This window comes from Lissotriton vulgaris, chromosome 1_1 (assembly GCF_964263255.1).
Source record: "Lissotriton vulgaris chromosome 1_1, aLisVul1.2, whole genome shotgun sequence".
NCBI lineage: Eukaryota > Metazoa > Chordata > Amphibia > Caudata > Salamandridae > Lissotriton > Lissotriton vulgaris.
In genome coordinates, this window is record NC_141685.1 from 148,489,987 (window position 1) to 148,507,422 (window position 17,436).

Consider the following 17,436-nt stretch of genomic DNA (forward strand, 5'->3'; position numbering starts at 1 on the left):
GCCCCCTCCAACATCCTTTCTTCTGCTATAAAGCATGTGTTTGGGTAGGAAGCGCAGCGGACGAGCGCAGCGGGCGCTTCGTTTGCGCGCCGAAGGCGCGCCTAAGGCAAGCCCGTCTGCGCCCGTCCGCGACAGGCCGGGACTAGGGGCGCTCCACTCATCATCTACACCCCGGACCTACTACGTAGCTACCAGGGTCCCTGGCCCATCTCGGCCACAACCAGCTCACTTATCACCACTCTTGGCATAGCTCCCCCTACCCCCCTTTCTCACCCTCCTCCCACAGTCACTTCTTCTCCCACTATCTGTTGAACTGTTACTCCCCCAATCCCTAAAAACCTCACAGCTATCTACCTCAACACCCGATCTGCCGTCGCCCATGCGCACGAACTTTCGGTCCTGCTGGACCTTCACACCCCCGATGTCCTCTTCTTGACTGAGACCTGGTTCTGCGACGACTCCCTCCCCGCACTCCTTTCCACCTTACCGGCCTCCTACTACGCCCTCAGGGCAGATCGTCCATCAGGCAGAGCCGGGGGCGGCGTGGCGGTCGTCGCACGTACCGATCTCCCCTTTCAAATCCTATCCCTACCTACCATTGCCACCACTGAATTTTTAGTGATCCGCACAGTCTCCACTTCTCCCCCCCTAACCTGCTTCCTCACTTACCGTCCCCCCCAGTCCCCCCTACAGTTCCTCCCCGACTTTCTGGAGGTCCTGGCCACTATTACTGTCAACAATTCTTCTATCTTACTCCTTGGCGACTTTAATTTCTGGCCTTCTGATCCCGCTGAATGTCCTTCTTCAAAGGAATTCTCCGAAACCCTCCTCTCCCTCAACTTTACATCCCATGTCCACTCCCCCACCCACACCAAAGGTCATCGGCTTGACCAGATCTGGGCTTGAACTGCCCTGTGGAATCACTCTCTATCTCCCCTTGCCCTTGGTCTGACCATCACTTGATCTCCTTTCTCCTGCCCATTCTTCCCCCAGCTAAGCCCCTCCGACCCAAAAACACCTGGGTCCGATCATGGAGTCGTGTCAATCTTGAAAATTTCTCCTCCCTCCTAACTAATTCTCTTCCCTCTCTTCAGGGCCTCACCACTGCTTCCCAGGTTGATTCCATAAATCAATGGCTCACTCACAGCTGCGACTCTGTTGCCCCGCTCAAACGCATCACCTCTAAACGCGACAAAGACGCCAATCGGTGGTTTAATAATGAGCTTAAAACCACCAAATTAACAGTCCGTCGCGTGGAGCGGGCTTGGAGAAGAAACTATTGCCCCACTTTGAAACTGGAATACACCAACATCCTGAGCCAGTACAAAAAAGCCATCTTGGAGGCTAAAACATCTTACTTCTCTTCCAAAATCCTAGCAGCAGAGAACCAGTCCAAAGAGATTTTTTCCATCGTCCACAACCTGGCGTTCTCGGACAGAACTACTCTCAAACCAGCCCCATCCGAAGATCTTTGTCTCTCTCTTAATGATTATTTTATTCACAAAATTACCACCATTAAGGCCAACATCCCCCCTCCCTCCCCATCTTTTGTTGATCCTCAATGTCCTCCCCCAAAAGGCGCACTGACCTCCTTTCCCCCTATCACCCGGGAAAGTCTGACCTCTGTGGTGCCACTGATCAAATCTGGCTCTCCGCTCGATCCCTGTCCTGCCCACATCCTCCGTCACGTCTTTGTCTCTTGTCCAGACCCTCCCCTCCACCTTCTCAACAGTTCCCTTTCTCAAGGCATAGTTCCCAACTCCATGAAATCCGCGGTCATTGTGCCCATTCTGAAGAAACCGGGGGCAGATCCTTCTGTCCCGGCCAATTTCCGCCCCATTTCCCTCCTACCATTCCTGGCCAAGGTGCTCGAGCGCCATGTCACCTGCGCTCTGAGTTCCTTTGTAGAGAAGCACGGTGCCCTTGCCCCCCGTCAAGCCGGTTTCCGCCCGCACACTCTACGGAGTCCGTTGTTATGTCGGTCCTTGACACCCTCAGGGAGGGTATGGACACCAATCAGCACCAGGCGCTTGTGCTCCTAGATCTCTCAGCCGCTTTCGATACGGTGGACCACAACACCTTACTTTCCCGTATCGCAGCGGCGGGGATCGGGGGGAGTGCCCTGGTCTGGTTGTCCTCCTTCCTGAGAGACCGCACCCAGGCTGTCCGCCTGGGTGACTACACAGCGGACACCCGAAGAGTTCAGTGCGGGGTTCCCCAGGGTTCCTCTCTCTCTCCCCTCCTGTTTAACCTGTATATTGCCCCTCTTATTTTCTCTCTTCAACAGATGGAGGTCACCGTATTTAATTATGCGGATGACCTCCAGCTGGTCTTCAATCTCTCTTCTCCCTCTGCTGCACTTAACTTTCAAACTGTCATGCTTCATATCAGGGACTGGATGAACCACAACCATCTTAAACTCAACCCTGATAAAACCGAACTGGTGTTGACGGGTGGTTCATCCAGCCCCTGGTCCCCTCTCTTCTGGCCCCCCTCTCTTGGTCCTTCTCCTGTTCCCTCTCCCTCAGTCAAAACTTTAGGCATAAAACTTAACTCTCAACTCACCCTTCACTCCCAGGTTAGCTCTGTGGTATCTTCTTCGTTTCTCTCACTGCGTACTATTCGCAGGGTGTCCCGCTTCTTCACTTTCTCTGCACTTAAGCTCATCATTTTGGCCATGGTGGTGTCCCGCCTGGACTACGGGAACGCCCTGTATGCCGGCATTCCTGCATACAGCCTGCGTCGCCTACAGCAAATACAGAACCAGGCGGCCCGCCTGGCCTTCAATCTCCCTAAATTCCACCACTCTACCCCTCTTTTGAAATCTCTGCACTGGCTCCCCGTGCGAGCTAGAATTCAATTCAAGCTCGCATGCATTACTTTCCTGGCCCGATCCAGTTCGGCGCCAGCCTTCATCTCCTCTGAGATTGTCCCTTATGTCCCCACTAGGGCTCTACGATCCTCCACTCAGTCCCTCCTTACCATCCCACGCTTTCGGAGAAAGAAGTGGGGTGGATCTAAATTTTCTTTCCTTGCCCCTACCCTCTGGAATTCCCTTCCCCTTGAACTCCGCTCCCTCCCCCTCTATTCACAATTCCGTAAGAGCCTTAAAACCCACCTTTTTACAAAATCCTTTGACTAAATGTCCTGTCTGACCTCCCCACCTCCACCCTCAGTCCCCGTTAGCAATAGCGCCAAGAAGCCGCTGGTAAACGTGCGCTCTACAAGAACTTTCAAACTCAAACTACATATTGCGGATGACGCCTTACAGGCCCTTGATCTTAATAGAACATGCCTACTGGTCCTTCTAGACCTATCGTCTGCTTTTGACACAGTAAATCATGATAAACTACTGGACAGGCTCCACAAGAGGATGGGAATGTCAGGACTGGTACTGAAATGGTTTGAATCCTTCCTTCAGAACAGATCGCAAAGATTCTTGATCAACCAATCTTTATCCCCCTCCTGTCCAAACTTGATCGGGGTCCCTCAAGGATCTACCTTATCTCCTTCACTCTTTAACCTATACGTGGAACCTCTGACAGAAATCCTCCATGACGCAAACATATCCTATCACATGTACGCGGACGACACGCAGATTTACATCAAAGTAGCATCTCTAGAGGACATCAAGATAATCAATGAGGCCTTAAAAAAGACAATGTATTGGTTAACCAGTAATGACCTGAAGCTGAATGCTCAAAAAACTGAATTCCTATTAATCTCACCACCAAAGAACAACTCAGAGACGATAGAGTGGACCAAAATTATCACAGCACTAAACTGCACCCCTACGCTGGTGGACTCAGCCAAATCATTAGGAGTCACCTTGGATAAGAATCTAGACATGAAAGCACACATCAGACTAATGGCAAAAAGTGCACGCTTTCATTTGAACCACTTAAGGAAAGTGAAACCGTTCATCTCGTCGGCAGACCTCAAACTGGCTACTCAATCCTTAGTTATCTCAAGGATTGAATACGGATGTACAACCTTAGCAGGCCTACCAAAAATGTCCAGTGCACCACTAAAAGCATGCCTCAATGCAGCTGCAAGGCTCATCACCGGTTCGAGGAAATTCGACCATATTTCACCTCACCTAAAAGCGTTAAACTGGCTTCCATATGAAGCCAGAATCCAATTTAAAATGGCATGTATCACCCACAAAGCACTCCCCTACAAAACACGAGTTACTTGGCCCAGAAGATTGAGATATTGGGAGGTTGCAGACCTGCCAGAAGTGCCAAGGAGCTGCTGCTGAGGCCACCCATCTTCAGGAAGAAGAAAACCTATGACAGAGCGTTCTCTGGGGCAGCCCCCAGAGTCTGGAACTCACTCCCTCCAAATATCAGGAAAATTACTAACACGGCAACATTCAAAAAGGAAGCGAAGTGCTTCCTAATGGGTAAATACCTTGGATAGTCAAGTACGGACTTCAACGCCACCACTGCTGAAAGGGCCTACACGGAGCATCGAATGGAAACTAGAAACAATGTCCAGTAGGCAGTAACGATCTAGAGGCTAGATCACAGAGAGAACTAGAAGCAGATCGTACAATCAAAGCCAAGGCAGTACGGTCTACACAGGATCTTAGCATTCAAGTTAAGAGGATATCGAAGAACAGTTATAACATGTATGCCAAATTGGGGAGAGACGCAGGTTGAAAACTTAGTACTATGTAATCACGGTGTTGTACTAACCGAATCTACATCATACCAGTGTGATACGACTATTATTTAAAGCATAATTAACCTACCTCAGTCCAGTAGGGCAATGCTATGTTGAATTGTAGCCGTAGGTCACACCTAATATAGGGAACTTTAACTACCTACCTCATTCCCTTTATGATAACGATATGTAACTGTATGTCTAATCTACCTCATGTATATGTACTCTGTATTGCTAATCTACCTCTTGTTATATATGCTGTGAAGCGCTCTGATACCCAAGGGTCACGTTCGCGCTATATAAAACTTTCTAAATAAAATAAAATAAAATAATCTAAATGCTGTGGCATTAGATCCAAAATGGATACAATGGGAAAATTCTCTTGCTGCAGAAGACGTGAAACACTATTTTGATCCGAAAATGAAAAAACTAGAATATCTAGAATATGAACAGGAATATCCTCTGCCAATCGAAATTCTGCCTCGAGAACAGTATTCCTGTGTAATCTACATGGACAGATTTGCACAACACTACGTTGTGGACAAACAACTTTACTATCACGCGTGCACGATTGTTAAAGGTCTCTGGCGCTTAGGTAAATTTAGACCAATGATCACCAAAACTGAATCACTCAGAAACTGTACAGCTCAGCGAGCTGAAATAAAATCTTTAAAGATGGCGCTTGAAAATGCCGATCGCGAATTCCCAACACTAATATAGTGTGATTCTCATTTCTGCGTCAGGTCTTACAATAATGACATGCAGACATGGATCAAGAACGGTTACAAAGATGACACAGGTGCCACAATAAAACATAAAAAGCTTTGGGAACAAGTAGTTATTTTACAGAAAGAACTACAAAAGACTCATGTGATACATACACTGAGTCATCAACGTGATGGCGTTCACGTTGCAGGGAATTCATTGGCTGATAGAGCCTCAGCGGCAGCAGTTCAACCGGCTTCCGTAGCCACAAAAAAACGTTCTGAAAACGACATAGATGGAGAAACCAGGCTGGCAGTAAAAGCCTCATTAAAAGGCGACTATGCAGCATTACCTCTAGGCTATCCACTCAATAATACATACATAATTGATGCAAACTCCGTTCCTTATGCTCAAATCCCTGGAGTGAGGGATAGAGTAATTCCAAACACGAACCGGAGGGCTTACTTGATTCAAGAAGCACACATGGGACAGGGTCTGAGGCGCCAAGAGATCTTAAAATCCCTAAATGAATTAGGATCAGAATACTGGTGGCCGGGGATGAGCCTGCATGTTTTTAACTTTGCAATGGCTTGTCACAACTGCAATAGAGATCGCAGTTGTGAACCGGACCAGAAACCAGCCCAGATACCACCATTAGAAAGCATAAGGCTATCTATACGCAAACGTCCAGAAAACTATCAGCGATGCCATAATTATTAAGACTAGATTCCCTTAAGATGTAGACACTAGCACTCGGCTGACTCCAGAACTGTTATAAAAGATTTGCGAGTCTTTATCGGCATATACGCAATCGGCATGCTACATTCTGACCAGTGTCCTGCGTTTAGCTCTCGAGCTTACAAAGAGGCCATGGCCAGCATGGGCATTGCATTGCGGTACTCTAGTCCCTTCCATCCTAAGGGAAATGCGGTAGTGGAAAGAAAAAAAACGTGACATAAGGCAATCTATAACAGCGAGGGTATTAGGTTCGGGTGATGGGTGGGTCAAACATCTAATAAGTGTCCAACTTAGTCTTAACAATCTGCCAAGAAATTCTCTACAAGGTATCACTCCTTACGAACTATTGTTCGGCACTAGAATGAAAGTCCTGGACTTAGATTGTTAGACTTCAGTGGTGAAAGAAAAAGCCTTTGATATCAAAGATCGTTTGGCTGTTTTACAGGACTTAAATGAAACAAGAAGAAGTCTTAGTAACATCAAGATAAAGCCAACAGCCACTGAAGAGAAACCACCTCTCCCAGCAAGACCTGTCTGAATACCAAAGATTGGGGATTTAGTCAGAAAAAAGATCGCGTTGAAGAAGGTATTTGGGCCTTCTTACAGAAAAGCAGTACCTGTCTTAGCAATCAGCGGAACAAGATCAGTAGTACTACCGCCCCTTGCTGGTAAAAAGGAGAACAGAGTTGTATCCATCGACCTGGTAAAACCACAATCATGTGGCCAATAATAAGTATTAGGCCCAGTGGACTCCCAAGAAATAGTAGAAGACCAAATCTTGCTACAATCCAAGAGGTTCAAACTGAGAGACTAATCACCTTTGATAAACCTACAGTGAACAAAAAGGGACTATGCAACAACGCCATGGAACTTGTGCCTCTTGAAACCCAAACTGCAACAGTTCGTCAAGAAACACCAGTCTACAATGATGTAGCCTCAGACTATGCTAATGAAACAAAAAAAAAATGTAAAGACAAACGAAAATCCGGACACAATTCCAACAATTGACAGAACTGCATCTGGCTACTTCGTCAACTTCGATGACTTTTCATATAATCCAAGGGAGCATGAAGAAATGCCAGCAACAAAAACTTTCAAAGAAAAAATAACTAAACTTTTTCACCAACTAAAAGAAACATATCTGGTTTCACCATGGATTGAATTTTGGATTGTGTTAGGTGTACGTTTCCTCCTCCTTTGGCTCATCATGGTTTTATGTTTGGGTAGATTTATTGATGGAAAATGTAGTGCAATGGACACAGCAAGTCAGAACATCAACTTGGTCCTAAAGCCTCACAGATCCTCTCACATCGAGAAAAGAGAACTGTCACCAGTAAACATCACAGCCGATCCAATACCCGGTGGGGTAGCATGGGACAAAATGGAGTATGACATCTATGGCCCGATTGAGCTCTTGAAATATCCTCATCAATTTAAGGTTTCCTTAAGTGACTTTGTGACACCAAGTACTTTCTTTGATGATTGGGAAGATATTAATAATATGATGTCAGATTTAGTAATGTCAGCAAAATTTACAGAACATGATTATTTACAGGGTTCACCGAACTATGAAGAAATGTACTGTTTTAACCACTATGGCCATCACTATTTGCATAAATCTGCTCAACCTAGAAATGTTTTAACTTATAATCAATGGGAACATTGTCCAACACCGCCGAAGGGCAGCTCGAAAACATTTTTTGAGAAATTCACATTCTTCTCAGGGTTTAACAACAGTGATCCAGAAACGTTTTATTTTATAAATGACAAATAAGACAGGAATGAAAACAATGTTGACAAATACTAAAATTATTTATTCTGAAACATTTTATGATAAAATGTCTACAATTGGTTTTGAATTTTGGAAAAATAACATTGAAACAAAAACTATCTGGGGGACAAAAGACTGGCAGGTACAAGGTCTAGAAGCATTATTTAGATCCTGTGTGATCCCAGAACAAATGATATTCCTGAATTACACAATTCAACAGACAACCTGTCTTGGTTTAGCCAAGATTAAAGATTTAAACAAACCGTCTATTCCAACAACCATACCTGATGATAGTAGTACTACAGATATGGAGGTAGACGTATCCCATATTTTACACCAAAACAGAACAAATCCTGATTGGAAAAAATGGTTGATCTGGCCCACAGACACTAATAACTGTCAAGATAGATTCCTGAACAAAACACAGGGGTTCAAACAGAACAGGTCAGACCCAAGATATTCCCAGAGACAACATCCAGGGATAATTACAACATATAGTGTAGGAAAACTCTGCCTTGAATGGCTACAGAAATCCACACTACCAGAAATTAAGCAACACTTGACTTTACTTAAAGACGGTGCTGACTTGCGAGATTTCATAATGGGACCTCGCAAACAGCTTCAAAAACGTTTCATATACGCCGGTATATACGCTGCTTACAACGAAGCTTGGAAAGTAATGCAAATTGAAACTGCAGAAAAAATACAAGAAATTGATCGTATAAATTTGGAAAAATCACTTTCTGTAGTGGATAATGGGTTAACGACTCTGTCCTCCAGGATTTATTGTATTGTATCATTTGTTATTGATATAATAGAGCAGGATTTGCTAATGTTACTATATGGTCAGTCCCAATTACGTTCTATTGTACAGCTAGGCTGGACGTTGCAAAACCTGCGTTCAGGCTACGTGCCATGGCGTCTAATCAACACAACGTCATTATTCTCTATCTTTAACCTTACTGATAAACAATTCAGTTTGGCACAAAAAGGAACAGACTATACGATTCTGAGCATTGAAAAACTTGAGAGATTACCATTGACAATGTCAGAGAGACCTGTCATTGAATGGATAATACACGGAATTATTACAATTCCGATAACAACTTTCCAGTTTAAGTATTGCCAAAAATATATACCAGCAGGCCTGTATGAAAGGTTGGGTAAAGGATACATCAAATCAACCTGGAAATTACCTTACACTCATTGATGTTGGAGTGGGAGAAATAAAGAGGTATTCCTTAGTGGTAACAATTGTAAACAATCACTAAGCAGTACACTTATGTGTCAAGGTAATAACTTGCATGGAACCTGCGAAGGTTCATCGAATAACTTTTCATGTCATCTGCACAGCACTCCTGCAACACAGATAGAGCCTTTTTTCAGACAGCTTTCCAACTGCAGTTACGTTCTAATAAGTGACCACAGATGTTGTGGCATGGTGCTCGGAAAAGCCTATATCGTAACCGTCACATCCAGGGTCATTTGCTGTATGCAAGTATTGTATCCTATCGGCAATCCAGACATGGAGGCAACACTTTGGCCTTCTCTGAATATCTCTTCTATTCGAATTGATACTTTAAGCAGAATGAAGTCTATTCTTTTACAGACAACTGTGCCTTTAACCTCGCCCAAGGAGACGTATGATCTGCAGGTTGCAAGGACAGCGGCAGAGATACACTCCCTATTATCAACAAATTGCCACGTACATTTCGTAGAAGTGTTAGGTCATATTTTTAAACTGTCAGATACCAGTGGCATCGCACATGTATTTAAGACAATTTTTCAGGGCTATTAGCACCATTTGAAGCAGTCCTGAACATCTTCCCGAATTTTGTGCATTCATTATTTGGCGGCCTGCCTCTTCTTTTGGGACTCGTAGCAGGAATTTTATTTTTGCTCCTTCTGATCCGATATGGCAAGCCAAGCCACAGACAAAACCCTAGCTACAATGGAAGAAACGATCCTAGCAATACGCTACCGGGACCAAATCACTAAAGTGCTCGGATTAGCCCGGCTAAGAGATCTAAGTGCAACCTGCTTTCTTTCATTCAGACCAATCTGGCAAGATTGCATCTTACCTGTGCTTCGAAGAATGCGTGTTGGACATCTGTCTTACACTACCATCAGCAGTACCAATGGATATCGATACTTTGCTCGGTCCAGTAATGACTCATGCAACGTATTGTCCCCAGCGGCTACCTATTCTGATGACGACATTCGTTGAGACTTCACCATTACGAGTAGGTGGCGGTGAAGTACGAGATGAACGCAGCACCACACAGGTACAACCTTCTGAGAGCATTACTGATCCAGACATCGATGATAGCAATCACTCTCACATATGTACAATTTCAGCTTTTTCGGACTTTCACCAACTGTTGTAGACCAATTTTTCACAAGCTCTCTCCTAGCAACGAGAATAACTTTTAAAACAACGAGCACACAGCGTTCCCTGAACTCTGAGTTCGGCCTTCAGTTTTGATAAACAACACTACTGAAAATAATTGGAACTATTTTTCCCCTGAAAACAAAATTATTATTTTTACATTTCCAAAATATTTACCTTTTTTTGGCACATGATACTCTGCTTAAAGTAGAACTATTCTTAGAGAACAGAGCTTCTATTTTTAGGAACTCTAGAGACAATATTTTACCTCAGCCTCTAGCATATGTACAGTATTGTATAAAAATGTGATGAAATGGTCTCGACCTTCTTTTCTGTATTCTGAGCCATTTCATAAATGTAATTCTCGCAAATCATTCAGCCGATATTTATACATGCATTATCTGAATGATACAACTGCTTAAGAAACGTACAGTATAATACTCATTTTTCGTGTATATACCATATACCATTTTAAATGCAATCAATGTATTTTGGGGTGGGTTGGAAAACACATGCATCGTTATATGTTTACTATTGCTTAGTATTTTTAGTAATGATTGACATAATACGTGGAGTGGGTGTTGTGAATCAATCTAGGGCCCGAATTAAATATTCCTGATTCATGCCCTTATGTGGTTATAACAAAACATATCCTTATAAAGGCATTAGAATCATGTCCATATTTAGTCATAGCCAATGCAGTACTAATACGGCAAGGCTACTCCCATGGATTCCTAGAAAGTACAATGTGTTCTTTAAACAAATCCATGCCTCTAGCAGCCCGGGAATTCCCCCTGCTTTTGTCTTGATTTGCGCAAGAACTCCTGGAGTCCAGAACATACTGTTAGTTCTTAGTGACGTCTTATGTCAAACCTTACTTCAAACACGGCACCTTCCAACTGTTAGTCTTTTGCTTTGGTCCTATGTAAAGTTTTGTTTATCTGTCTATATTTGTTTTTATAAAAAGTAGTGAATGCAGAGGTATGTAAGGTATGCATGAGAGAATGAATGGTAATAGGATATGATAAGTTGTTAGGGTTGTTTCGCTTCAACTGCACTTTATGAAATTTACAAATATTCTTTTGAAAGCTTGTTATTTATGATTATGTTTCTATGTGACAAAATAAATTGTATTTATGTATAATCAGTCAAATTGAAAAAACAAAAAAGATAAAAAGAAAATAATAAAATTATGTCTTCAAAGTAACTTAAAGCCTTTTTCTCTTTCTATAGCATCCATCTTTATAAAAATATTTTTTGATAAATTCTTGTGATAAAGTAATATAGGTCTAATCAGAGGTACTTCCTGTGCTTAGTTTATCTTCTCCCCCCTCTGTACCTAAAAATATACTGGGAGAACTCTTCTTTCTGGGTGAGTCCACCCCAGACTTGGACCCTGATGAAGGGTTTCCCAAAGACAGAGAGGGTGAAGATGATGACAATTCCTCTGACGATATGTTCGATACGGGCAGGTCTTGGTGTCCACGTTCTTCTTGTTCTGATGTTGGTGATGGAGCTCAGGTTCATGCGGATATGTTTGACCCTTCCTGTATCTTTCGACCTCGGAGTTCTGATTGGGTACCTGATAAGAAGACGGCGGATTATGTTGCCGCAAAGATTAGGCAGCCTCTTTCTCAATAGGTGAGATCCTGCCTTAGGTCAGAATGCCCTAGACCGTCTTTTCCCAATGGCGTTGCTAGTACCCCAGAGTTGGACCCTAAGCTCTGCACATTTTTTGCTAAATATATGAAGGATCCAAAAAAGGGGATAGATCGTTCCTGGAGGGCTTGTCAGGACAAGCTTCTTGATGTTGTGGGACCCCTAACTAAAATCATTGAGTTAGCGGAACGGTCCAGAGAGTCAGGCCTTCCTCTCCCGACGGACGATATTGCGGGATGGGTGCAAAGGGCAATGTGTCTCTTGGGCAATGCCAATTGTGCCCTCTCCGCCGAGCGTCGCCGTTCCCTACTTTTGAAAATTGATTTCAAATTAGGAGAACTGTCTTCCTCCAAGGCAGGTTCAGTAGCTCAAGGTATGCTCTTTGGTGATCCCTTCGTTAAGGAGCTAGGAAAGTTTGTAGCCACCTTTTCTGCCCTGGATAAGGTTTTTGGGGGGCCGGGCGAGGCAGGGGTCGCTCTTCCGGTCGACAATTAAACCACGGTCCCAATAGAGCACAGGCAAAAAGAAATAATGGATGGAACGATGGCAGACAAGGAACCTTCTATCCTTCCCGTGGAGGCAAGGGACAAGGCAGATGCCGTGGTGGCAACAAGAAGGCACGAGGATTCAATGGTAAGCTTGAAAATCCGCTCTCCTGTTTGCCTGGGGGCAGGATTTCTCTGTTTCTAGCAAACTGGGCGGATTTAACGTCAGTTCCCTGGGTGTTAGAGACAGTTCAAGGGTTTCACATAGAGTTCTACGGGTTCCCCATCCAAACATCTCATCCTCGCCCTTTGGTTTTTTCAGACTCAGAGACCGATCTGATAGATCACGAGGTTCTAGATCTTCTTTCAAAAGGTGCTATCACTCTCTCCCATCTTCATCCGTGCGGATTCTTAAGCAATATTATGGTGGTAGTAAAGAAAGAAAAAGGCTTCAGACCGGTTATCAATCTCAGGTCCTTCTACGAGTGGTTAGTTTACCGGCACTTCAAGATGGAGGGAATTCATCTGCTCAGGGACCTTCTTCTCCAGAACGATTGGTTGGTCCGGTTAGACCTCAAAGATGCGTATCTGTCAGTTCCAATTCCCCCCCTACCCCATTGCAGGTTCCTGTAATTCCAGTGGAAGGGTCAAACCTACGAATTCAAAACCATTCCCTTTGGTCTCTCATCAGCTCCTTGGTGTTTTACCAAACTTCTTCATCCTGTGGTGGAACATCTCCGCACCAAGGGTATTTGACTAATAATTTACCTGGACGATATGCTGCTCATGGATCAATCCAGGGATCATCTTCTTCTTCACTTACAGATTACAATATCCTTATTACAGAATCTGGGGTTCACCATCAATGTCCAGAAATCGGACCTGGTTCCCCAACAGAGCATGATCTTTCTAGGCTTTCGCATCGACACGAGGGATGCCTCCTTGAATCTTCCTTCTCAGAAGATTTCAAAGATTAAGAAGGAGATTCAACAGGTTCTCCGCAGAGACAGGATATGCCTGCGACAGCTGACCAGGATTGTTGGTTTGTTACGTCCTCGATTCAAGCCATCTTTCCGAGTCCTCTACATTACAGGACCCTGCAGAGGTTGAAGGCCTCCCACCTGCGCAGGGGTCTCACTTACTCGGAGCTGATCTCCCTTTCCTCGGAGGCCAGGGCGGAACTTCTTTGGTGGATGGACCATATGGAGGCCTGGAATGGGAGAGCGATCTTCGGATCCCATCCGGATCTAGTGATAGAATCGGATGCCAGTCGCCTGGGCTGGGGTGCCAGATGCGGCTCTCTATCGGTGGGAGGTCGGTGGACGTAGGAGGAACTCCTTCTCCATATCAATTGCCTAGAACTCCTAGCGGGCTCCTTTGCCATTCGATCTTTCACGACCAACAGAGTGTCCTGTTGTGTCCTTCTCAGGATGGACAACACGACGGCGGTGAGGTACATCAATCGCCTTGGAGGTACTCATTCCAAGATTCTGGCGGATCTCGTCAAGGATTTTTGGCATTACTGCCTCCAACGTCAGATTTCGGTGACGGCGGAGTATCTCCCAGGAGATCAGAATTGTGTGGCAGACTGGAATTCCAGGAATTTCAGGGATGCCAGCGATTGGAGACTGGATCCTGGAGTGTTCTCTCAGATTGTGTCCCTTTGGGGCCTTCCCCTAGTTGATCTTTTTGCATCTAGATGGAACGCTCAGGTTCCCCGTTTCTTCAGCTGGACACCGGATCCCGGAGCGGAGGCAGTGGACGTTTTCCTTCAGGATTGGTCGGGGATACCAGCTTACGCGTTTCCACCCTTCCTTTTCATCCAAAGGGTTGCAGCCCAGGTCCGCAGACAGAGGGCCTCTCTGATCCTGATCACTCCAATTTGGAGAGCCCAGATTTGGTTTCCGTCCCTTCTAGAATTATCTTGGGACAGACCTCTTTGGTTGCCGTCTTTCAACAACATCCCCTCAGACCCTCTGGGACTTCCTCACCCCCTGGTTCTCCAAGGCCATCTACATCTTATGGCATGGAGGATTTCAGGAGATGTTGGACTGACGTCTCGCTTTCAAGAGAAGCTGAACTCCTTATCCAGCAGGCTTGGGCCCCGGGCACTACCAAGCGATACAGATCAGCTTGGAGAAGATGGGTTTGTTGGTGTGTGGCGAAACACCTGGATCCCGTGGGCGCCTGCGTTGCAGAAGTTGTGAACTTCCTATCGGAACTTTTTCATCAGAAATTAGCCTATGGCACTATCAACTCTTTTAGGCCGGTCATTTCTGCTGGTCACTCTCTCGTGGATGGGGCTCCGATTGGGGAGCACCCATTGCTTTGTAAGCTTTTGAAAGGCATACGTCTTTCACGTCCGTCGGAGCCTCGTTACCTGTGCCTTTGGGACGTTAATGTGGTACTTCGTCTACTTTTATCCTGGCAAGATAATGATTTCCTTTCCCAAAAAGAGATTTCAGCTAAACTTGCTATCCTCCTGTGTCTTATTTCTTGTAAGAGAGTGTCGGATGTCAGGGCCCTTGATATTTCTGCCTGTGTTTTTTCCCCGGAAGGTGTTACCTTTACCATCTCCAGGAGAACTAAATCGAGTACGAGGTCAGTAATCTATCCTGCTTTTCCAAATTCTCCGAAATTGTGTGTTGTTTGATGTTTAAAATCTTATGAAGATATGACTTTGGAGGTTCGTCCTCCGGGTGAACGGCAACTTCTGATTGCCATTAAAAAACGTTTCAGGCGGTATCTTCTCCTACCATTGCTAGATGGGTCAAATGGATTATGACTGTATCTGGTATTGACGTCAGGCATTTTGGGGCTCATTCTACTAGGGGAGCAATGGCCTCCAAGGATGTCCAGGTAGGTTGCAGGTTGGGGACATTATGAATGCAGCTGATTGGTCTTCAGAATCTACTTTTAAGAAATTCTATTAAACCAATTCATGAAGCCGTTGCGCTGGTGGAGAGTAAGCTTTGAACTTTCATAATCCTTGCCCCTGCTTCCTGACATAGAATGAGACATTTGCTAGTTATCACAAAGGAAAGTTTCAATTCTATTAAGGACACGGAGGCGAGGATTATCCAACCCTGGCTTTTCGAGCCTCCCTCCCTAATGCTTGGAGGTCTTGCTGGATTTAGTATTTTTACATAAAAGGAGAGTAATGTTTTCTTATATTTATGGTATTTTGTGCATTGATCTTGTTCTGTACATTTGCACGTTCTATTTCTCTTTTGGTTATGCTACTGATAGTACTTTTGCATTTGCATTTTATCTTGCTCTGTGGTTCTTCTCTTCGTTTTCTGTTGCCCTAGGATCTGATCAGAAGACTGATTAATCTGGGGACGACTTATCTTCCTGCAGCGACGAAAGAGGACGGACTTCGTCGAGGGAGCTGCTTTATGTATTCGGCTGGACTATGATTGGTGGACTGGCTCCCATGGTTACTGTTGTGCGTCATGGGATATGTAGTTGGCACCCTGTGTTTTTTCTGTTTCTTCTAACTTGCTGTTAATAAAATGAAGAAAGGTCATGCATAACCCTCGCCTCCGCGTCCTTAATAGAATTGAAACTTTCCTTTGTGATAACTAGGAAATTTCTCATTTGTTGAGAATTTGGTGTTCTATTCTGCACTGGGCTGTGGGACTATCTGGACTGAATGTGTGTTCCAATATACCTGCCTTTGATTCTGCATGCTCGGCACAGAGGCCAGTTGGGCTGGGACCATTGACTGAGACATCCCATTTGGTGCCATCTAATTCATGTTCCAGTTTCCCAGGTTCCTGCAAACATCGCACAGATCATGTCTTATTCTGCACATTATTAGTGTTTGAGATATTTAAATTGCCACTGTTAGTAAAACCTATACCCTGAGCAGGGCCGCACTGGCCGTAACGGGCTTCCGGTGTTTCCCCGGGAGGCTGGAACAGTGGGGACCGATTGTTCAGTGCCGGGAAACATATTGGTCACTGGGGGCTGGTTTTGCTGTGGTGTTGCTATATCACCCCCAGCAAAAAAAGAGGCAGGGAGCTGGTCCGTCATAATTGTCAGGCCTGGTTTGGGTTCCCAGTCCGGCCCTGACCCAGAGGAACAACATTTCCTCCATGCACATACTGAACATCATTATTTTGCACACCAACGCCGTGCATATCCAAATTCACACCAGCAACAAACCCAGAATCAAAACAAGAATACAATCTGTGAGAACCACTTTCGTCACCCGTTTGGAAAAATTTTGTCTGAGCCATCATTATTTTTATTTTGATCTTCTGCTTAGTAATAAAATTGTCACTAGAGTACTTTGGTTACAACAAAATCTCATCCAGAATGTTGGTCTGCAGCCCCTAACATTTTGCTGGATATGTGCACTGTTTAACAACAATGAGTGGTGATGGACAGAGTTTCTGAATTAAGCAGAATACTCTCACGCAGTCAAGAGATCAGGGCTAGATCCAACACCGTTTTTTAGCTCACTGCACCATCCCTGGCTATATGCAAATTAGTCTGTTCCTGTCCCAGTGCATGATGGGAACAGGGCAAACCAAACTACCAAGCCAATTCTTACACTGGGAAGGAAACAAGCTCCCGGGGACCGGTTTCTGGCATTTCAGCCGTCGTCGGCCCGGTTTGCTTGAATCCTGATGGTGCAATGAGCAAGGGACTCACATCTGAGTATACCCTTCCACGCTTAGGGTGGACAAAACGTTTAACAACAAGGGGTGGTGATGGACAGAGTTTCTGAATTAAGCAGAATACTCTCACCCAGTCAAGAGATCAGGGCTAGATCCAACACCGTTTTTTAGCTCACTGCACCATCCCAGCTCAGAACCTGGCTATATGCAAATTAGTCTGTTCCTGTCCCAGTGCAAGATGGGAACAGGGCAAACCAAACTACCAAGCCAATTCTTACACTGGGAAGGAAACATGCTCAGGGTGTGAGCTAAATAACGGTGATGGATCAAGCCCTGATCTATGGACTGGGTAAGAGTGGTCTGCTTAATTCAGACACTCTGTTCATCACCACC

The 17,436-nt window shown here is 44.9% G+C and overlaps 1 protein-coding gene across 1 annotated transcript in view; it reads left to right on the forward strand.

Annotated features, from left to right (window-relative positions):
- LOC147737874 (uncharacterized) overlaps positions 1 to 15,860 on the forward strand; it is a 180,076-nt gene extending 164,216 nt beyond the window's left edge. The window contains exon 4 of the transcript XR_015303635.1: positions 15,727 to 15,860. The gene's annotated coding sequence lies outside the window, so the exon portion shown is untranslated. The remainder of the gene's footprint in view (positions 1 to 15,726) is intronic.
- Positions 15,861 to 17,436: the final 1,576 nt, after the last annotated feature.